Source organism: Bos taurus, chromosome 2, assembly GCF_002263795.3.
Source record: "Bos taurus isolate L1 Dominette 01449 registration number 42190680 breed Hereford chromosome 2, ARS-UCD2.0, whole genome shotgun sequence".
Classification (NCBI taxonomy): domain Eukaryota; kingdom Metazoa; phylum Chordata; class Mammalia; order Artiodactyla; family Bovidae; genus Bos; species Bos taurus.
This window is the reverse complement of record NC_037329.1, coordinates 51,764,906-51,784,923: the sequence shown is the minus strand read 5'-3', so window position 1 is coordinate 51,784,923 and position 20,018 is coordinate 51,764,906. Positions and strand designations below refer to the sequence as shown.

General features: G+C 35.7%; 1 long non-coding RNA gene across 4 annotated transcripts in view; it reads left to right on the top strand.

Moving 5' to 3' along the window:
• The window catches only part of LOC132343016 (uncharacterized), a 372,811-nt gene that overhangs the window by 287,847 nt on the left and 64,946 nt on the right, over positions 1-20,018 (top strand). For all 4 annotated transcript variants that reach the window (XR_009491660.1, XR_009491652.1, XR_009491653.1 and 1 more), the window contains one exon: positions 14,885-14,954. This is a non-coding gene — a long non-coding RNA (uncharacterized lncRNA). The remainder of the gene's footprint in view (positions 1-14,884; positions 14,955-20,018) is intronic.

Below are 20,018 nucleotides of genomic sequence, written 5' to 3'. Positions count from 1 at the left end.
CCTCATCAAAGCATCCACTTTTATTTTACTTTAAACACAAGCCCCCATGTTTCATAGACATGAGCTAAGAACAGTCTTATTGAGACGAGAGAAACATTTAGAATAATAGGAGTTGTTACACGCACAGTAACAAATGAAATACATCTTTTGTAAATAACTCCCACCAGAAATCTTATATTTCCAGGCATCTATGCATATACCTTCATATAACAACTTTTGCGTTCGTAAAACATTCATTGAAGGCAGCTCTGCAGTTTTATAGAAAAACAACATGCCAGGGATGCAAGAATCTTGCCAGTTCTGTGAAAAATGACACCAATTAAAGCTTAAATTGCTTGTTTTCTCATAAGGTACATATTTTCATAACTTTGAAATCAAATAATTGCTGCTTTTATATTAAATACAATAAAACAAAAAGGATGCTAGTTTAGAGGAACTGCTACAAGCATTTTAATATAATTTTCCCACCATTTAAAGTCACAAAATATGGAAAACAAGTCAAGTATGCAAAGTTCCAAGGAGATAGAGAAACTCCTTCAGATTATTACATCATTTGTCTTTTGTGTCAGGAAATGTGTATATGATTTCATTGTTTGATTAAATGCCAAAAAAAGGCACATTGCTCTTATCTAACTGATTACAGATTTTATTCATATGAAAAAGTATTTGTTAATGCTTTACCATTAGGAGAATGTTTTCTTTTTTTTTTTTTTAAAGTTCTAAACATGCATTTCCAAAAAAAATAATCTTCTAACTTCCCAGGCTTTATTTCTTTATTTTACATTAACAATACATGGTGCTCAAATTTCCCAAAGTAAAACTCAGTCCCTAATGATTTCATATCTGCAAATTGAGCAAACAATTCCTTTCTGACTGGGTAGAGTGAGTGTTTATGTGTGTGTGTGTGTATACACATGCACATGTGTGTAAGTTCTGAAATATGTCATATCAATTTTCAAAGACTTTGGGGAATATAGTTTTCACATGTTGAGATATCTAAAATAAAAGATGTTTGATATGTGCCTCTGGGACCTTACAAATTAAAGATGAAAATACAATCTAAAATCTGATTCAAATACTGTAAGATAATACATTTTATTAAGATACCTTTATCTGATAATTCTTATACATAAAGCTTCTATATACATATTTAATTAGACTTTATCTGCTTATTCTACTTTTTAGGCAACATAAAATACTGATTAACAAATTTGTGATATTTATAAAAAAAAACACATAAAAGTGCTGTCACATTGATGCTTATATTTGTATATGGGGGTGCCTGAGTGATAGCTCTGGTTTCAGAGAAAGATACCATGTGCTTTTCATGGTATACACTAGCTGTCTGCATTAATAATAAGCTTGTGCTGAAGCCAATTTGAGGCTACATCGAGGGATTTCAAGGTCATTTGCCAATGGCCTGGCCTCCATTAACTTCTTCGGTAAAAGTCCCAGTGATCCTTATTTTGGCCTTGAGTGTGGGTTATCAAAATCATCCCTCTTAATATTTCCACATAAATAGCTTGTTTCCTTAAATAGTCATTATATTCAGTGGGGACAGTTTCTGAAAGCTTCTCAGTTCAATAGAAAAATGCATTTGGAAAAGTTTGTTATTTTAAAATATATCTATATTTGGAAAAAGAAGACTTTAAGAATGCTTTGAGTATTTAATTAGAAGACATTAAAGACAGCTAAATGTTCCCCTTGTCACGGGGAACATGAAGTGATATAAAACAGTGCAATTTCCAAAATATTGGGACTGTCAGTTTGCAGACAAGAAAGTGGGGCAAGTAAATATGCTACGTTCACATATATATGCTGACTTAAAAAAAAATCTTTTAACTGCTTAACAATTTAAATAAAAAAATTTGATATTACCCTCTCGAGGGCTTCCTTCACCATGTTCTTTTGGAAAAGTACCCCCTCCCACATTGATAATTTGTTATTTACATTAAAATGTGTAAACAATGAAGCACTTTAACAAAGGGGGCTTGGAAAGTGATTGGTGAGAAAACTAAAGAGAAATAGATCTTATTTATTGTGTTATTTAAACCTGAGTTACATTACACCATCTTACATTTAAGAGGCAGCCTGCTAATGCAAGCAAGGGTGTCTCCTGCAACGAGACAAAGATTAATGCCATGTGTACTGATGATGCTCCACCACAATTCAGAATTCTGTGGCGCCATGACGCCCCTGTTTTATATGGTGGTTTGCCAAGAGAAAATTACTTAAACCAATTGTGAATGCATTCCTTTTTTACTTTTTATACAACCACATTTATGTAAGTAAATAGTATAATGAATATTTTTGAAATGATCCATCATTTTGAATTCACCTAGTTTGTATAAAATGCAGCGTACAGTTTTTTTCTCTTGTGAAAAAGACTTTCACATGGGAATGTTCAATTTTTTTCCCCATGAAAAAGATTTCTCATAGACAACCAACCACAACTGGAATAGATTCTTTTAAACATATTGTAATGTGAGAATTTTCTTCAGCTGGAGGGTGTTTTCTTCTTTAAATTGAAAGCCGTTGTTCTTCAAAAACTAGTATGATATTGTAATGCATGATGTGCTAGTCACTCTTTATATGCAGAAATTGATATGCTTAAAATGCATATTAAATATTGAAATGTTATGTGATATTTGAAGGACGCTCTTTCAGTGTCTCAAGTTTGTGAATTGATAACTGGGGTTACCTGTTGCAGATACATGTGGGCATTGCAAAGAATTCAGGGGACTCCATATTGAGAATCATATCTCTTCTAGATGCAGCGTCACTCGTTGGTTAAAGATGACGAATTTAGCAACCAAAAATTTGGGGGCAGTAATATGTACCATAAAACCGTCACTTCTCACATCCAACAATTAGTCCAACTTATTCATGAACAGCACAAAAAGACAGTGAATGTTGAAACTAAAACTTACTTCATTTCTCCTTAGAGAGCAGTTTCTTCCAAAACAGAACTGAGGTCATTTATAGGAGTTTTTTTGGTAAAACGGTTTTCTGGATTTGTTCATTACATTTTTCCAAGCAGTACTTTAGCTTTATCATCCAATGGAAATGTGCATGTTTGTGCAAACATACGCATACATTTTAAAGTAAGCAATTTGCCTATTCTTTTTAGTAAAAGTATTAAATTAACATGTCAACATTTTGAAGGATAATTTAATTTCTGATGTTTTATATTTCTGACAACAAAACTGTTTCACTTTCCCCTATTTCTCTTGAATTAGTGATAATTACACTTATTATTCAGTTTTTTAAAAATTTATAGAATGAATAATAGTATCTAATTTATAAGAATGTTTAAGAATTAAATAAGACTTATTGTAAAAAGACTTAACACATAATATGTCCTCCATGAATTGTATTCTTTTCTCTCATTTGCTTCCCCTCATCACTCATTTTATTGTAGATATGTGAATAATGGCTAGAATGATTTCATATTATTATTTTGAACCAAATAGATCATGTGATTCTTCTCATGGGACATGGCCAACCTGCTATCTCAGGTCCTTTGAGCTCAATTTTTTGTCCCAGAGAGAGAGTAATAATTATTTCATTTATTCATTGAATAAATATTGAAAGAGGGCCACTCTTCAAGGATCTGGGGGACTCAGTGATATATATATAGGCATAGTTCAGGATCTTGGCTTTTCTGTTTCTTAATTTTTAGTCAATCTTCCCTTCCATTTCATTAAACTTCTTTTGACTTCAGCACTTTTTCCTGCTTTCATCTTATATAGAGATTGTATTGGTGAATGTAAGTTCAAAATGAGAGTCCAACACTGTGGAAAAGGATTCTGAGCATCCAGTCTGCTTTATTTTTGGTGCTAAGCACTCTAAACCCATAAGTATAAATCTCAGACTTTTGTCTTCTAAGAAGTTGTAATATAGTTGGGGCTATAACTCAAAGGAGAAAGAAATTTTAAATGCCATGCCATAATAGCAGTTGACAAGGTTGCCTAGGTGTGTTATTTGCTATAAAATTTCAATCATATTTTATTTCCCTTAGAAATGGTATGCTTTATACCTCATAGAAATCCAAGTTGGTCTTTGTTGGAATTACATTTGGATAAGGATAAAAATTGTGCCCTCACTAAAGGGTCAAGGATATGTGAACAATCAATAAAGAGTTAAAAACTTAATCAAGTTAAAACAACAATCAAGAGTTAAAAACTGTTAAGTTTGTACTATCTTCCATAAGCTTAAGATAGGGGATTTCAGTATACAAATCCTTTGTTTTCACTCAGCTTTAAAACTTGGTAATTCCTTACACGTTAATCCTAATGTTTCCCATTCACTCGGTATTAATTTATATTGCTGTGACTGGGCTAGAGTCTATTGCATGGTGAATTTCTTATTCATCTTGGTATCTCTCCTCTTCTAGGAAAATGTCTTGTACATAGTAGTAAATAAAACTGAACCAGGGAACTGAGGGAAACAGCTTAAGTATTGTGCATTTCAGAGTAAAATAGGGGATGGACTGAGGCTAGACCTCAAGGCTGTTGGATTCCAGACTGTTGCTGTAGTCATTAACTGTGCATGTATTATTTATCTTCATCAATCTAGTCCTGCAAAATGAGGTTTTTATTGACCAAGTAATAATATTTGTGACTGTGCAAGATTATCTCAGAGCTTCCAGAGGAGTCATACTGATAGGATGGTCTCAGCCGTTCCCAACCAGACCTCCTAAACGCAGCACAGTTTATTGGGTGTGAGAGACTTTGGAGTGAGCTCATAATCAGTGTTCACTCTCTCTGTCCTTCACGAACAGTAAACATCCCACAGCAGTCAGAAATGGCTATGCTAAATCACTTCAGTCGTGTCCGACTCTGTGCGACCCCATAGACAGCAGCCCACCAGGCTCCCCCATCCTTGGGATTCTCCAGGCAAGAATACTGGAGTGGGTTGCCATTGGCTTCTCCAGTGCATGAAAGTGAAAAGTGAAAGTGAAGTCACTCAGTCGTGTCTGACTCCTAGCGACCCCATGGACTGCAGCCTACCAGGCTCCTCCGTCCATGGGATTTTCCAGGCAAGAGTACTGGAGTGGGGTGCCATTGCCTACTCCGTCAAAAGTGGCATGGACCCTCAAAACACGAGTCAAATCTCTCTTAGCTTTAGTTCTGTGCTTTGTTCTTGGTGTTTGTCTTTATCTTTCAGCTGTCTGGAGGTTTGGCTACATTTGTGCATAGAAAAGGTATGCACAGATGATTCATGACAAGGATTTCTCTATAACTGAAATCTGCATTTATAAGCTTGTTTGCTTTCAAAGTCTTTGAAACATTAACATTTTATTCATTGTTATATACAATGTAGCAGTATATATATGCTTGGAATATATGACTGTTTGGAGAATGCCTTTAGAAGTTTCGTGATTGTGCCATGTATTTTGTAAACATGCATTTCCCAAGATTTTCAGGAAGGTCATGGATTTGATCTATGACCTTGATGTCATGATAATTTTGGCAACTTTTCCATGCCCATTCCTTGGATCTTTCCCTCTGCTCGTGTATAACCACTTCAGTGTTGGCTCATCAAATGTGCACAGCCTTGCTTGCCTCTTTCCTGTGAGAGTAAACATTTCGTCAAATAAAAACAGTTTCATGACTAGGGTTTCTTGGCCAGAGTTAAAATAAAAGCTTTCCCCTTATGTAATTAAGGCAGAGACAACTGTAGACATGTTCTAAATCCTTAAAATGTTCAAACCTTCTACAGTCCCCATGTGCCCCATTGGAGCCAAAGTCATCTTAATTATGTATTCTAGGTGGAAGGCAAAAGACCAAATCCCTCCTCATGTGGACTTCAAAGTCTTTCAAATCTCATCCACATCTCCTTGGTTTTTCTTTCATTTAATATTAAGTGTTCCATCATTATCCTTAAACTTTCTATTGATGTACCACTTTTTATTTAAGGAAATAGAAATTGGTCGAATGAATCAATGATTGAGACTATTTCTCCGCTGGTGTCCAAGTCCCTCCCTGGGAGTAAAAATCTCTCCATCTTATTAATAATTTATTGCCTTCTTGCCTAAGTCAAAGCATATTTCTAGGGAGATTGACAACCTTAGGTTTAGGGCAATCTGATGATATACCCAGTGGCTCTGTTCCTCAACAATTCTTATCTATGTAATTTAATTAAAATAGCATCTAAAGTATCCTGTAGGAATTATATATTTAAAATGTGAATAATCTTAAAGGTATATGTACATGGTGGAGAGACTATGTGTATGTGAGTGTATTCATGTGGGTGAAGAGAAGGGAGTAGAGAGTGACTGATAAGTGATGTATAGAATTATTGAGAGCCTGCTATGTCTCAGACACAGCTGTGGGCACTAGAGGTGTAGTAACACAGCCAAGATCCCTAATCTTTTGGAGCCTGTAGAAGTGGGTGATAGAAACTGTATAAAGAGAGATTCAGATGTTGATACACACTAGAAGGAAATGAAGCAGAGCAATCACAAGGGAAGAGAGGGACCTGTTTTATACAGACAGGGACTCTGAAAAGGAAACTGAAATTATGAGATGGAACCAATCATGGAAAGAAAAATGGACAGAGTCTTCAAAAGAAAAAACACTAAGCACAAAAACCTTAAGGTGGGAACATATTAGAATGTAGTGATTTGGCTGGGTGTGCAGAGGCGTGTGTGTGTGTGTGTGTGTGTGTGTGTGTGATGGCTCAGCTACACTTTGACTCCCACTGGTTCTTGTACCTGTCAGAGCTCTGGCAAAAGAATAAAAAGATGGTTCACTCAAACTAATTCAGGATGGTTTACAAAGCTGTTTGGGCAATGTTTAGGGAAACATGCAAGGACTGGGCAGTACTCAATCACCAGAAAGAAAAGGCAGATTTTAAAATGTAGGCCTAAAAAAAATGTAGAAAGAGAGGTACTGGAACTCAGAGAGTGTATTTAAATGGTGAAGGCTGTTGACTGGACCTGTGAATGGCAATAGAATAACACAATCAATCCCCAAGGATCTGGAAGGCGGAGGGGACAGCCAATGGAACAAAAGCCATAGCCCCAATCTCCTCTATCTGTGGATACTCTGCTGGTAAATACATACCAGAAGTTGCAAGACAAAGGTACTCTGTTGATGCCATCCATTTTGGTCACTTCCCAAACTACAGAGCAGGATTAAAAAGGATGGAGGATAAGCATGGAAGGATATGCAGTACAGATCTATTTTCACTTTCCTCTGCAGTGCCAGGCACTGAGTCAGTTGGGGGTCTTCCAGAGTGCAGAGCCTGAGGGGCATCGCAGGAACTCATCACGCATTTGGGTGACTCTGACATTGGTAGACCACATGATAACCTAGTGGTCAGGAAGTGTTCATGCTTCCTCCTAAATAACTGTGTTGCTAGGTGACTTAAGTGAAGAATTATGCCCATGAGCAGAATAGGTAGCCTCTTTTTGGGTCACTGTCTACCAGTAACTAAATATCTCTCTAATTTGTCTCTAATTTTAGGAATGAAGCATTTAGAAGCCCCAAACCATAGGGTAGTAAAGTAGTATATGTAACTTTTGTCTTACTTGCTTCTTATTTGAAGTACACTTGAAGTTTGGGGAAAAAGAACTGGCATTATTTCTTCTCAGATTCCATTTTGGATTAAGCCTAACAGGTAATTACATCATTTAATAATGCAGCAGTAAAACTTACAAAGAAAGATACTGATACAAAGATACCAGGATACTATGATTCTTTCTTTGTTGTTAAAATACTTATTTACTTGGCTGTGTTGGGTATTCATTGCCATGTGCAGGAACTTTGATGTGGCTTGTAGGATCTTTAGTTGCAGCATGCAGGATCTTAGTTCCCTGACCAGGGATAGAGCTTAGGCCCCCTGCATTGGGAGTGTGGAGTCTTAACCACTGTTATCGCTCTGCTTGGGCTGCCGTAACCAAATACCACATACTGGTGGCTTAAATAACAGAAATTTATGTTCTTAAATTTCTGGAGACTGAAAGTCCAAGATCAAGGTGTTGGCAAGATGCTGGTGAGGCCACTCATCCAAGCTTGTGGACAATTCCTCCTTGCTGTGTCCTCATGTAGCTTTTCCTCTGTGTAGGTGTAGAAAGAGGGAAATTTCTGGTGTTTATTTTTTGTCTTACGGTATCAGTTCTTTCAGATTAAGATCTTATCCCTATGATTTCATTTAAGCTTAGTTATCTCTGTAAAGGTCCTGTCTCCAAATATATTCACATTGGGGGTTAAAGTTTCAACATATGAATTTGACTGTCATTGTTCAGTCCCTCATTGTTTTTGACTCTGTTTGGCCCCAGGGACTGCAGCTCGCCAGGTTTCCCTGTCCTTTACTATCTCCCAGAGTTTGCTCAAACTCATGTCCATTGAGTTTGTGATGCCATCCTATCATGAATTTGGAGGAAGTGCACAATTCAGTTCATAATAATGAGGAATGCTGTATTAGCTTACTAGGGTTAATGTAACAAAGTACCACGGACTGGGTGGGTTAAACTAGAAAAGCATATTTTCTCACAGTTCTAGAAGCTGTAAGACCAAGATCAAGGTGTCAGCAAGGTTGTTAATTTGGAAGCCTGTCTCCTTGGCTGTCTTCTGTTGTCTTTCACCTGGTGCCCCTGTGTGTTGTCTTTATCTTAATCCACTCTTATAAGGAGATCAGTCATATTGGATTAGGGCTCACATGGACAACATTTTACCATAATTATCTCTTTAAAGGTCCTCTTTTCAGATAGTCACATTCTGAGGAGCTACTGGTGTCGTAAGGTTTCCATGTAAGAATTTTGTGGGGGGGATGCAATTCATCTCACAACAAATGCTATAGGTCATGTTTTGAAGAAGATTTCAAATTATCTGGTATCTGGGAGAAAAGGGTTTTGGACCATCCCACCACCGTATTTGCTGAAAGCAGAGAAAGGAAGCTAGGAACGAGGATCCTCTTTGTATCCATGTTCCCGCTATACTATTGCCCCAAAGCAACTGTTCCTAATTCATGACTTGATTAATGAACTGCAGCTCTCCCTCTGCTTTACTTCTCCATTCTGCACACTCTGTCTTGAGACTTATTTGAATTTTTGGTTTGCTGCAAATAGTGGAGCATGGAAAATAGTCACACTATGATACCTTCTGATAGGTGGTTGTACTCATCCAGACAACTGGCTTCAGCCTCAGTATTTCTGAATTCTGAATCCAGCCTCTGAATTCTGGTGATCTTAGTGCACTGAAAGAAATTTTTAAAAAATGAACCACTCACTACAAAATAGTCTGAAATCAATTCCTGCCAGCAAGAAATATGAATGGCTTTCAAGAATAGGTTCCCAATAGTGCCATTAAGTGATTATATACTTAACAGCTTAAGATCCTGCTTCTGGAGGATGTCAAATGGTTTTACACCTGACTCAATATAGTTTCTATGTTTTGGTATGAGTAGGCACTCACCTTCAGTTTGTATTGCAAGTAGGATGCAAATCATCCTTTCAAAATATTTAAGGTGTCTCTTTCATCACACTGGTCAGAGAACAGTGGTCGGCAAGAAAGAACATAGCTGTGGTATGCTGGAATATGACTAACAACTGACTTTCTTGAGTGGGGGAAGTTGGTTTTTAATTTTTGGCAATTTCCATAGTTAAATTTATCTGTGCCATGGCCAATTTCCAGCTACAGTCATTATCAGCTCTGGCAAGTGATGCACGCTGACTCCAGCATGCCCCTGGCAGTAGGTGGGACCAACAGGCGGAATCCTCCGGTTAGAGCTACACCTAATCAGTCTGAGTGGAAATAGGCACGAACAATCTACAAAGCATATTTAAGGAAGCTTAGTCCAGTGTAGAATTTTGCTGATGATTACTCAAATAATGCAACTGATAGAAGCCATCCTTTGGGCAAATAAATAAACAAACATTGAAGAAGAATTTTTGAAAATTAGTAATTTGAAACTTAAGAACAAATTCTGTGGAATGAAAACTGAGCAACATAATGAAAGGATTTAGACTAGTTTCATGAAAAAGTTTTTCTTGATCACAAAAGATTTTCTTCTTTTTTCACAGGGCAGGGGAGGCAATAGGGGAAGGGAAGTGTTTGTGTTTTATTTTTAATTTATTTTGTTCCTGAGAACAGACAGGGATCAGAAGATAATATCTGTCATTTAAAGCACAGAAGTATATACAGTAAACTCTATATTAGTACATTTTCCATCTCAGATGGTGGGACTAATGAGAGTCAGCAAGTCATTTCTTTTTCAGAAATAAAGAGTCCACCTGGATATAGGGCTTCCTGGATCGAACTGGCCCTACCTGCCTATTTAAAGTTAAGATTCCAGACCCAAACCAAAGCCACTTCCTCTTCCCAGCATCCTTATTTGAAAATTTTTTTTTCTTGTCAGGACGCAGAAACACATTGTGTCTGAGAGTTTTATCCTCTGTGTTACAAAAACCCAGACGGGGAAAGAGGCTGTTGTTTTCTGTTTGCCGTTAGTATGACCTTTTGCAAGCTCCTGAAGGAGAGGCTTGCACACGGGGTGATGGTTCAGAATGAGGAGAGAGGTGCCTTCCTTCTTTGCTTCTTCTGTAGCTCAGGTGCTCCTGCCAAGACTCTCTATCGTGTGCCTGTCTACGTAGACTGGCTTCAGTCGACGGCCATCAGGGGTTTGGCTTTGTTTCAATACCTCGTGGTACCTGTTGACCTGCTGATGCTTCTATCCACCAATATGCCATTTGGAATGGTGATTTTTCCACATATCATCTAGTTTGATTTTAAATTATGATGTTCAAATCAATAAAGTGGAGTTGCATAGACAGTAATAAACTTATTTTAACTTCTACTCTGTAAACCCCAAGACTGCTAGGATGTTGTATAGAATATCTTTGTATGCAAGTTAAAAAATAAAATAAAATAAATGGAAAAAAAATCAATCTGAATTTCTTATTTTGAAATAAATATATATCTGTTTGCTTAAATATATAACATTAAGTAACAATGAACATTTATATAGTTTTTACAGATTATGAAGTAGTTTTGATAGACTCTGAAGTATTTTCAGAATAGATTATTTGATCAAAACAGTAACTTGGTGACTTTGACAAGAATTTTACCATTAATTTCATTTGTTAATTAGAAAACTAAATTTCAGAAAAATTGAGAAATTTCCCTAAAGACAAGGTTGGTAAGAGAAAAGGAACTCAAACCTGTGTCTTCTAGCTATAAATCATTATAATCCATGTTCTTTTAAAAAATATACAAGGGCTTAACATACTTAACTTGAAAGATTGCTCAGAATTAAAAAAAAAATATATTTCAACCAGAGGCCTTTTAAAATCCCATTCCCTCTCTGTGTTTATAGTCCTCTGATATTCTCATGCATATCATTTTGCTTTAAAGAAAAGAGATTACTCATTTTTTTCTCAAAAATCTCTGCTTGAGGTTTGACACAGGCTGTTATTTTGTTATCCAAGAAAAAATTTGCAAGATTTTAAAATTATACAAATATAAAAAATACTAAAAAATATATTTGCCTTATAGTTAGAAGTTTGCCTCATTTCGAGTTTCACCTATAGTGCAATTTAGGGCTTAGTCCTGCTTACCTCCTTCTTTCCCTTCCTTTCTCCGTTCCTTCCTTTCTCTCTTTTCTTTCCTTTTTCCTTGCTTCTCTCTCTTTTCTAATATTGATTCATTCTGAATACATGGTGCTTGGAATATATGAAATATGGATCCAGCATTCTGTTTTAGATGATTATCCAGGCATCCCAGCAGCATTAATGGAGTAATTCATCTTTACCTATTGACTTGAGATACCATCTTTATCATAAACTACATTTCTTTATATATTGAATCAACTTTTGGATTTTTTATAATTTTCTATTAGTCTCTGGTGATACTAACATACTAATTTAATTAGTGAGAATTTATGATATATTTTAATATAGTCTAGAACTAATTTACCTTTATTGCTCTTCTGAATCAGGGTTTTCCTGGATATTCTTATGTATTTGTTTTTCTATTTGTATTTTATATTTATTTTGGCTAGTTTTTAAAGCAAAACTAGAAAACAAAATAAACACACAGAAAAACCCAGTCACTTATTTTGGTGAGGATTGTATATCAAATGAACGCGTGCCACCTCATGTAGAGTTGACTCTTTGGAAAAGACTCTGATGCTGGGAGGGATTGGGGGCAGGAGGAGAAGGGGACGACAGAGGATAAGATGGCTGGATGGCATCACCGACTCGATAGACGTGAGTTTGAGTGAACTCCAGGAGTTGGTGATGGACAGGGAGGCCTGGCGTGCTGCGATTCATGGGGTCGCGAAGAGTCGGACACGACTGAGCGACTGAACTGAACTGAACTGAACTGAACCTATGGGAAATTGATGTTTTTATGATGTTGGTTCTTCTAGTCCAAGGTAATGGTATGTTTTTCATTAGCTTAAGAATTCCCTTTTGTTCTTCAGTAGCATTTATAAGATTTCTTCATATGAGTCCTGCAAAATTTGGGGGTTGTATCTAGGTATGTTTTTGCCTCAAGTTTTATTTTCTTTTTCATTTCTGTGTGTCAGTACCATTCAGAAAAAATTAGTCTTAATGTTGATATTAAATATTCCTATTTTGCTCCTACATCTGGTATATTCCAAATAATTATGATGCTATATTGGGGAAAGAGAGATATATTTTTATCATGTTGAGATACCAGTATGTTTTATATTTTTGATAATATAGACGCCAAATACAGATGAATAAATTGACACGTAAACATTTAAAAATTGTGCATGGCCAAGAACAATATGTGAAAGTCAAATGATAAACACAACACTTGGAAAAGTACTCACAAACTCACATTGTAGGAAAGGGACTAGTGTCATAAAGTTATTCTAGTTATTGATGATTAAAAAATAGCAACAACTTAAAATAAATATACATAAATATTATGAAAAGGAAACACATCTTTGGCCTTTTAAATATATGACAAGATGCTGAATAACACCCACAATAAGAGAAAAATTAATTAAACTATATTGAGAACCATAGATTTTTATTTGGGTTTTGGCAAAATTTAAAAGTTGTTGAAAGTACCTGCTAGTAAGGCTGTGGGAAAGTGGGTATGACACTGTGGCAGGCTATTTAGTAGTATCCATTAAAATTAATAAAGCAAATATCTCCTAATTGATCAAATTCAATTCTGGCAATTTGTCCTATGGACGTGCTTGCATATATTCAAAATGATATATAAATAGATTATTGTTGTTAAGCTGCCAAGTCATGTCTGGCTCTGCAATCTCCTAAACTGCAGCACTTCAGGCTTCCCCGTCCTTCATTATCTCCCTGAGTTTGCTCAAACTCATGTCCATATAGATTATTTATCACTATGTTGTAATAGTAAAGGAATGACCTAAGCGTCTATATAAACAGTTTTGAACAACTGGTTAAAGAATCTAAAAGACATCTTATAACAGAATGCTTTACAACTCAAAAAATAAATAGAAATATCTGTACATACTTATATGAAAAAAGCAAAGTTCAGAGCAATATGGTGCTATGTTTTGCTTAGGAAAGGAAGAAGTGGGAACATATATCTGTTTGTACTTCTACAAAGTTCTGAAGGGATAGCAAAAAAGTTAATGACAACAATCACCTTTGTGGGCAGTGGTGTGCAACCGAAATACAGGAGGAACTGATTTGGGAAAGAAAGCTTCACTGTATACTTTTTAAATGCACTTTTAAAATTATTGATTCATATAATTGTATTATCAATTCAAAATTATATTTAAAAAGACAAATATATTTTCTACATTTCTAAGAATACAGGTTTAGTAAAAGTTTAGTTATTTTTTTTCTCTTAACCTGGGTGGATATTAGGGTGTCTTGCTTCCATCAAAATCGAAAAGGAGAAAAGAAAATAATCTAGGGGTTATGACTGAAGTTCCATAAGAGAGGATGAGTGAAGGAGGATCTATCATAGGATGTCATAAGAAAGAATTAAAAATAGAAATTGGAATTTTCTGTTTTTAAGGTTCTTTGATAAAAATTCAATTGAATTTGGAGTCATTGCATTTTTTTTCCTCATTGATTTTAATTTAATGTAAAAAACGAATGTTTACATTCAGGGGGATTAATAGATTCATAAATAATACTCAAAGTTGATTTTTAAAAAATAACCTCACCTGTCTTAAAAGAAAGTGCAGAATGTGGTTAAGATATGTTATCGAGTAGTGCTGTCCAAAGCAAAGTTCCCATAAAGGCAGGGGAACCCTCAGTTGCCCTTTCCCACCTCTTGCTTTCCTTTGAGAGTGCCAGTGTGTGGAGAGAGAATGCCTCCAAAGGACACAGGGCCTAAGGGAGGACTATGGGTTCAACAGCAGTTCTGGGGCTTGTTCTAATGTGCTAATCCTGTGACTGCTTCTTGGCTCTGCCCATGGCCTTGGCTCTGACTCTTGGCTTGGATATTGGGCCTTGGCTTGGTTAACTCTGTGACTTCTGGTTCTGAACACTGGCTGTGACCCCAGAATAAATACTTGCAGCAACCTCATTAGAACTCCTGGTCTGTGGTTCTATCCTGGTTTCCTGGCCCTAGGCTGCTTCTCTAATGCCAGCTCACAGACTTGAGACTTTGTCCAGAGTTGTATGGGACAGAACTGCAGTAAACTGTGAAGGACTACACAAATGTAAGAGATTAATAAAATATTTTAATTTGATCTTTTGACAGACACTAATAAGGAACACAAGTGTACAGTGATAAGACAAAATTGTCCAAAGCCTTTGATGATACGTATCAAGGACTGGATGAGAGGTTCTTTACTTCTTCATCTATATTGGAAGGAATTAAGTTAATATATGTATAATTATTCATTCATTAAGAAAAAAAGAATCTCACCTCCAAAGTCTAACTATTGTACTTGTATTTTTTTCCAGCTCCTGCCCCTCAACCTTCTTCTCTACTCTCCAGCTCAAGGAATGGCATCATCGTTTCCTAACTGACCAGGTCAGAGCCATGGCATCAGCCCTAGTTCTCCTATCCTCATCTCTAGCTGACAATAATCTTTCAATTTTTTCTGTCTCTCTTCTCCTGCAAACCAACTTCACCTCTTGAAGAAACATTTGCAACAAGCTCCTGACTGGTCTCTTTGCTTACAATCTTGTTTCCACTGTAGTATTGTATGAAAAAGTGAGTGATATTTTTAAAATACACATCTGATCATGTCATTATTTGGCTGCTGTTTCTACCACTTGGAATAGCTATTCTTCTTTTACTGCCCAGAAAGGTAATTTAGGTCAATTCCTCTTATTTAAGTCTAGATTTCAAAACCTTTGGCATGTTTTCCTCAAGTCTCAACCCCTTTAAGACTGATTTAGTTGCCTCTTCTACATGTTCTGGTAGAACTCCACTTCTGCTCTCAAGAATTTATCATATGAAATACCATTGCCAGGTTACTTATCTATCTTCTCCAAAGACTCTAAAGTATAGTGAGGGTATGGAAAATCTTTTTTTGTTGTTGTTAATTGTCATATTCCTAATGCCAAAGTAAACCAGGAATACAATAGGTATTTAATAATTATATGTTAAATGATTAAGTGGATGAATGCATGGACATTTTAAATGAAATGTAAAATAATTCAATTACTAAAATAAGGAAAACATCTGTTTCATTTTGAAAAATGGTCAATTGAGTGAAACAGACATAGCTATACAACAACAACAAAAAGACTCATGGTAAAATGCAATAAGCAGATTAGCAAATACAGAGACAGAGATAAGGAGGTTGCCAATTCTACTGTAGGGAAGGTAGAAAAGAAAAAGATACAAGTAGAAGAATATACCTTACATCTCCAAGACACGCACAGATGAGCACACACACACAGACACACACACACAAAGAAGACAGAGACAGACAGAAATGGACACTAACATGCACAGATCAGTAGGTTTCTAGGAGCTTTCATGCGGGTAATGGGTGTGACGAGTGTATTTAATACTTTTTACTATTCTAATTCTTTGAAGGTCTGATGGGCATAGAGAGTTAACACTTTATTGAAGTTTTGCAATAATAGAAATGAAGGGGCATTGCTTTTTAACAGTTTCACAGTTGGGTTAGATACAATTAGGTCATGCCCAGTTGGTTCCCCAACTCTGGGCCATCCCTCTAATAGGGAAGATTTTACTGTTAAACAAATGAAAATTTGCATTAAGTGATTCAACACAGCCTTTTGAAATTGACCTTTGGAGTACTAGCAAGAAAGTTTGGTTTCAAAATTCAAATGGTTCTGCACTATTATGATTCGTCTTTATCTGATTAAAAAATCCTGTTGGGCATATATACCTGCTGGGCATATACACCAAGGAAACCAGAATTGAAAGAGACACGTGTACCCCAATGTTCATCGCAGCACTGTTTATAATAGCCAGAACATGGAAGCAACCTAGATATCCATCAGCAGATGAATGGATAAGAAAGCTGTGGTACATATACACAATGGAGTATTACTCAGCCATTACGAAGAATACATTTGAATCAGTTCTAATGAGGTGGATGAAACTGGAGCCTATTATACAGAGTGAAGTAAGCCAGAAAGAAAAACACCAATACAGTATACTAACGCATATATATGGAATTTAGAAAGATGGTAATGATAACCCTGTATGTGAGACAGCAAAGAGACACTGATGTATAGAACAGTCCTTTGGACTCTATGGGAGAGGGAGAGGGCGGGATGATTTGGGGGAATGTCATGGAAACATGTATAATATCATGTAAGAAACGAATCACCAGTCCAGGTTTGATACAGGATCCTTGGGGCTGGTGCACTGGGATGACCCGGAGGGATGGTACCGGGAGGGAGGTTGGGGGTGGTTCAGGATGGGGAACATGTGTACGCCCATGGCAGATTCATGTTGATGTGTGGCAGAACCAATACAATATTGTAAAGTAATTAGCCTCCAATTAAAATAAATAAATTTAAATTAAAAAAATAAAAAAATCCTTGTATATTAAGTGGAAATTTCTCATTTACTTGAAATTTTATTATTGTATTACATATGTATTATCACATAAGAAATAATTAGACATTATTTTTCTACTCAAAACCCTTGAATAAAAAGAATTTGAGTCTTAGGTAATCTTAACTAGCGAGATCTCAAGCTGTAGAGTAGCCCCTGTAGTTATCAGGGTTTCAGAAATATGGAGCATAAGTATAGCTTTTCTAAACTTAACCTTATCTACTATTATCTTCTTTATTTCTGTGAATGAGGAAAATGCTACTTCTACTCTAAGAAAATAAAGGAAGCAACTGTTTATATCTCCATCTACTAAAGTCTTCTTGATAAAAAGTATTAGTAATTCCTTTATATAGATTTTGTCATGTGTCAGCCTCTAAAGCTAACATCATTATCAATGTTACATTGTTTAATGAGATGCAAATATTGAAATCATCCTCCTTGAGAATAGTGGGGGTAAAAAGACATAATCATTAGCAAGTTTGTATTAAAATTGTTTTTCATTCTCTGAAAAGCATTACACTATACATTACCCATTAAACTATAAGGCAGGATCTCAACTTGGGCAAATTGCCATTTGGGGCTGGATAATTCTTTATTGTGGGGTCTGTCCTTTGCATTATAAAATGTTTAGCAGCATTCTTCACCTCTGCCCTCCACATTGTCAGCAACATGCCTGCCTCAATTGTGACAATTGAAACAATATCCAGACATTGCCAACTATCCCCTAGGATGCAACATTGACCCTGATTGAGAACTACTGCTATGAGGTTTGTAGTTTGTTTTCAGTTGTTTACCCACATTTTATAAAGTCCAGGCTGTGCGGTAACTGTTCAGAAACAGTTTTTTTTTGAGTGAAGTAATGAAGAAATATAAGTCCTCTGTCTTCCCTGCATTTTAAATAGATGTCACCAGGAAAAAGAAGATCCAGGGGACTATGTGCTCAGTACTACATTAGATATGGTGGTTGGTGCAAAGCAAGTGCACAGCTTGGTCTCTGGGCTAAAGAGGTTTTTAATCAAGTTCAAGTGAAAAGATCAATATTCCAAGAATAGTAGACTAATGGAAGACAGGATATATTGGCAATGAACCAAAAGGCAAAGTGGTCATACTCCAAAATGCATGGCACAAACTATGGTGATATTACTGATCTTTTGATTTGATGTTCCCTTGAAGGTTCTATGACCTATTTTGACATGTGGGCAGTGGTGAAATGCTGGTTTATTAACTCAAAACTCTCTGCTATGATATATAATAACAGAGAGAACAGTAAAAAAATATTCTGTTTAAACAAACCAGATCACTTTTTCATGGGACAGCCAAGCCATGCTGGGGAGGAGGTGCTGAGCCTGGTTATGTTAGTAAATGAGAGGTAACTGAAGGAGACAAATCTAACCAGGCGTGGCAAGTCCATGGCTGACATGTGAGCTTGTACATTTAGAATGAGGACACGGTAATGGAGATCATACAGCGTTTTTCTGTTAGCATCAGACCTTAGCTATTTAATGACTATAAAACTTTCCTAACATTTGCAAGTTTTTAAACATATTTATTTTCTTTTATTCTGCACAATTCCTATGACCACTAAAATAATTTAGGTCATGTGTTTTTGTGTTATCTAAATAGCATTCAACACCAAAACAAGAAAAATCCTTTCTTCACTTTGAACCATTAAAATCCTGGTTGGATAGTTTATGTCAGGTTTTAATCTCTTTAAATTTTTACTGTGATTAATAATGGATCTTTGAAGGATAAGACATAGTCATTTCTACTATCTATTTCATATTAGAAATATTTCCAAATTAAATAAGCTAATTTCAAAAATCTCATATATTATGTGCAAAGAGCTCTTTTTAAAATAACCATAGAATTTAATAAAGACAAAAGACTTTGGAGAACATTAAGTTTATAAATGTTACTATGACTTTGCCAAATAATTTAGCATTCTTGCCTTCACAGCCCACAGCAGAAGAGTAAATTCCCTTCCAACTTGGAACTAGGGTATCCATGTGATCTGTTTTCACCAATGAAATGTTAGCAGACAAGTGTTGTTCCTGGGCAAAAACTTTAAGAGGCATGACTTTACTTTGTCATTGTGACCAGCAATATTCCAGATAGTGGACAGAAATTTGTTGTTTAAGCAACAGCTACATATAGCCAACAAATATCAATACAGGAACTAAGATTTGATTTGGTAATTAAACAGTTAACCAAAATAGATACTATAAAAGAAGGAGCAGATTTTGAAACAGTATACTGGGTATAGTTTTGAATGGTGATTCACATATTGGTGGTATTCAATATAACAGTTAATTCTTGTGTAGTCCACTGCTGATCTGTCCTTAAATAGTCAAAATAACCAATGAAACTCTATAAAAACCTATATTCCATTTAACTTATAGCCAGCAGAAAAGCAAAAATATTGGGCAGAATTACTCAGTTTTCAAAAGAAATTCAAAATTATAATTTAGTAAGTTTCAATATTATGTAGGATCATAGAAATTTAACATCACCTATTTTATTGGATGAGTGTAGCTGTGGTATAATTTATTAGATGCATATGGGAGCATATCACTTTTTGCGGTCTCAAGTGCCAAACTCCATTTAAAACCACAATGACCTTACATTGTCTTTTTCTTATACTGCAATTTCTACCCTTTATCCCTTCTATCTAAGCAGTTAAAGACTACATATTTGGAGCAGTATAATATTGTAATGATTCTTCTGTTTTTTTACCAAACAATATTTATTGAATCCTATTATATTAAAAGCAGCAGGAGAAAGAACTACTGGATATGCTATTAAATATCTGATGCTCTTAAGAAGTTTAAAATGTAGATAAAGCAACATTTATTTAGAGTGCAAGAGTCAAATGCAAACTGTGCTAGCATGGTCCTGTGTTGACTAGACTGAGATTTATGTTGTAGTTTCTTTCATTCTGTTGGAAGATGATAGAAGGATTTCTGCTATAACACTCATTTTGAAAACATGAATTTGTTCCAACGTGATTAATATATTAGAGAACAATTTGCATAATGCAAATTTTGAACTTTC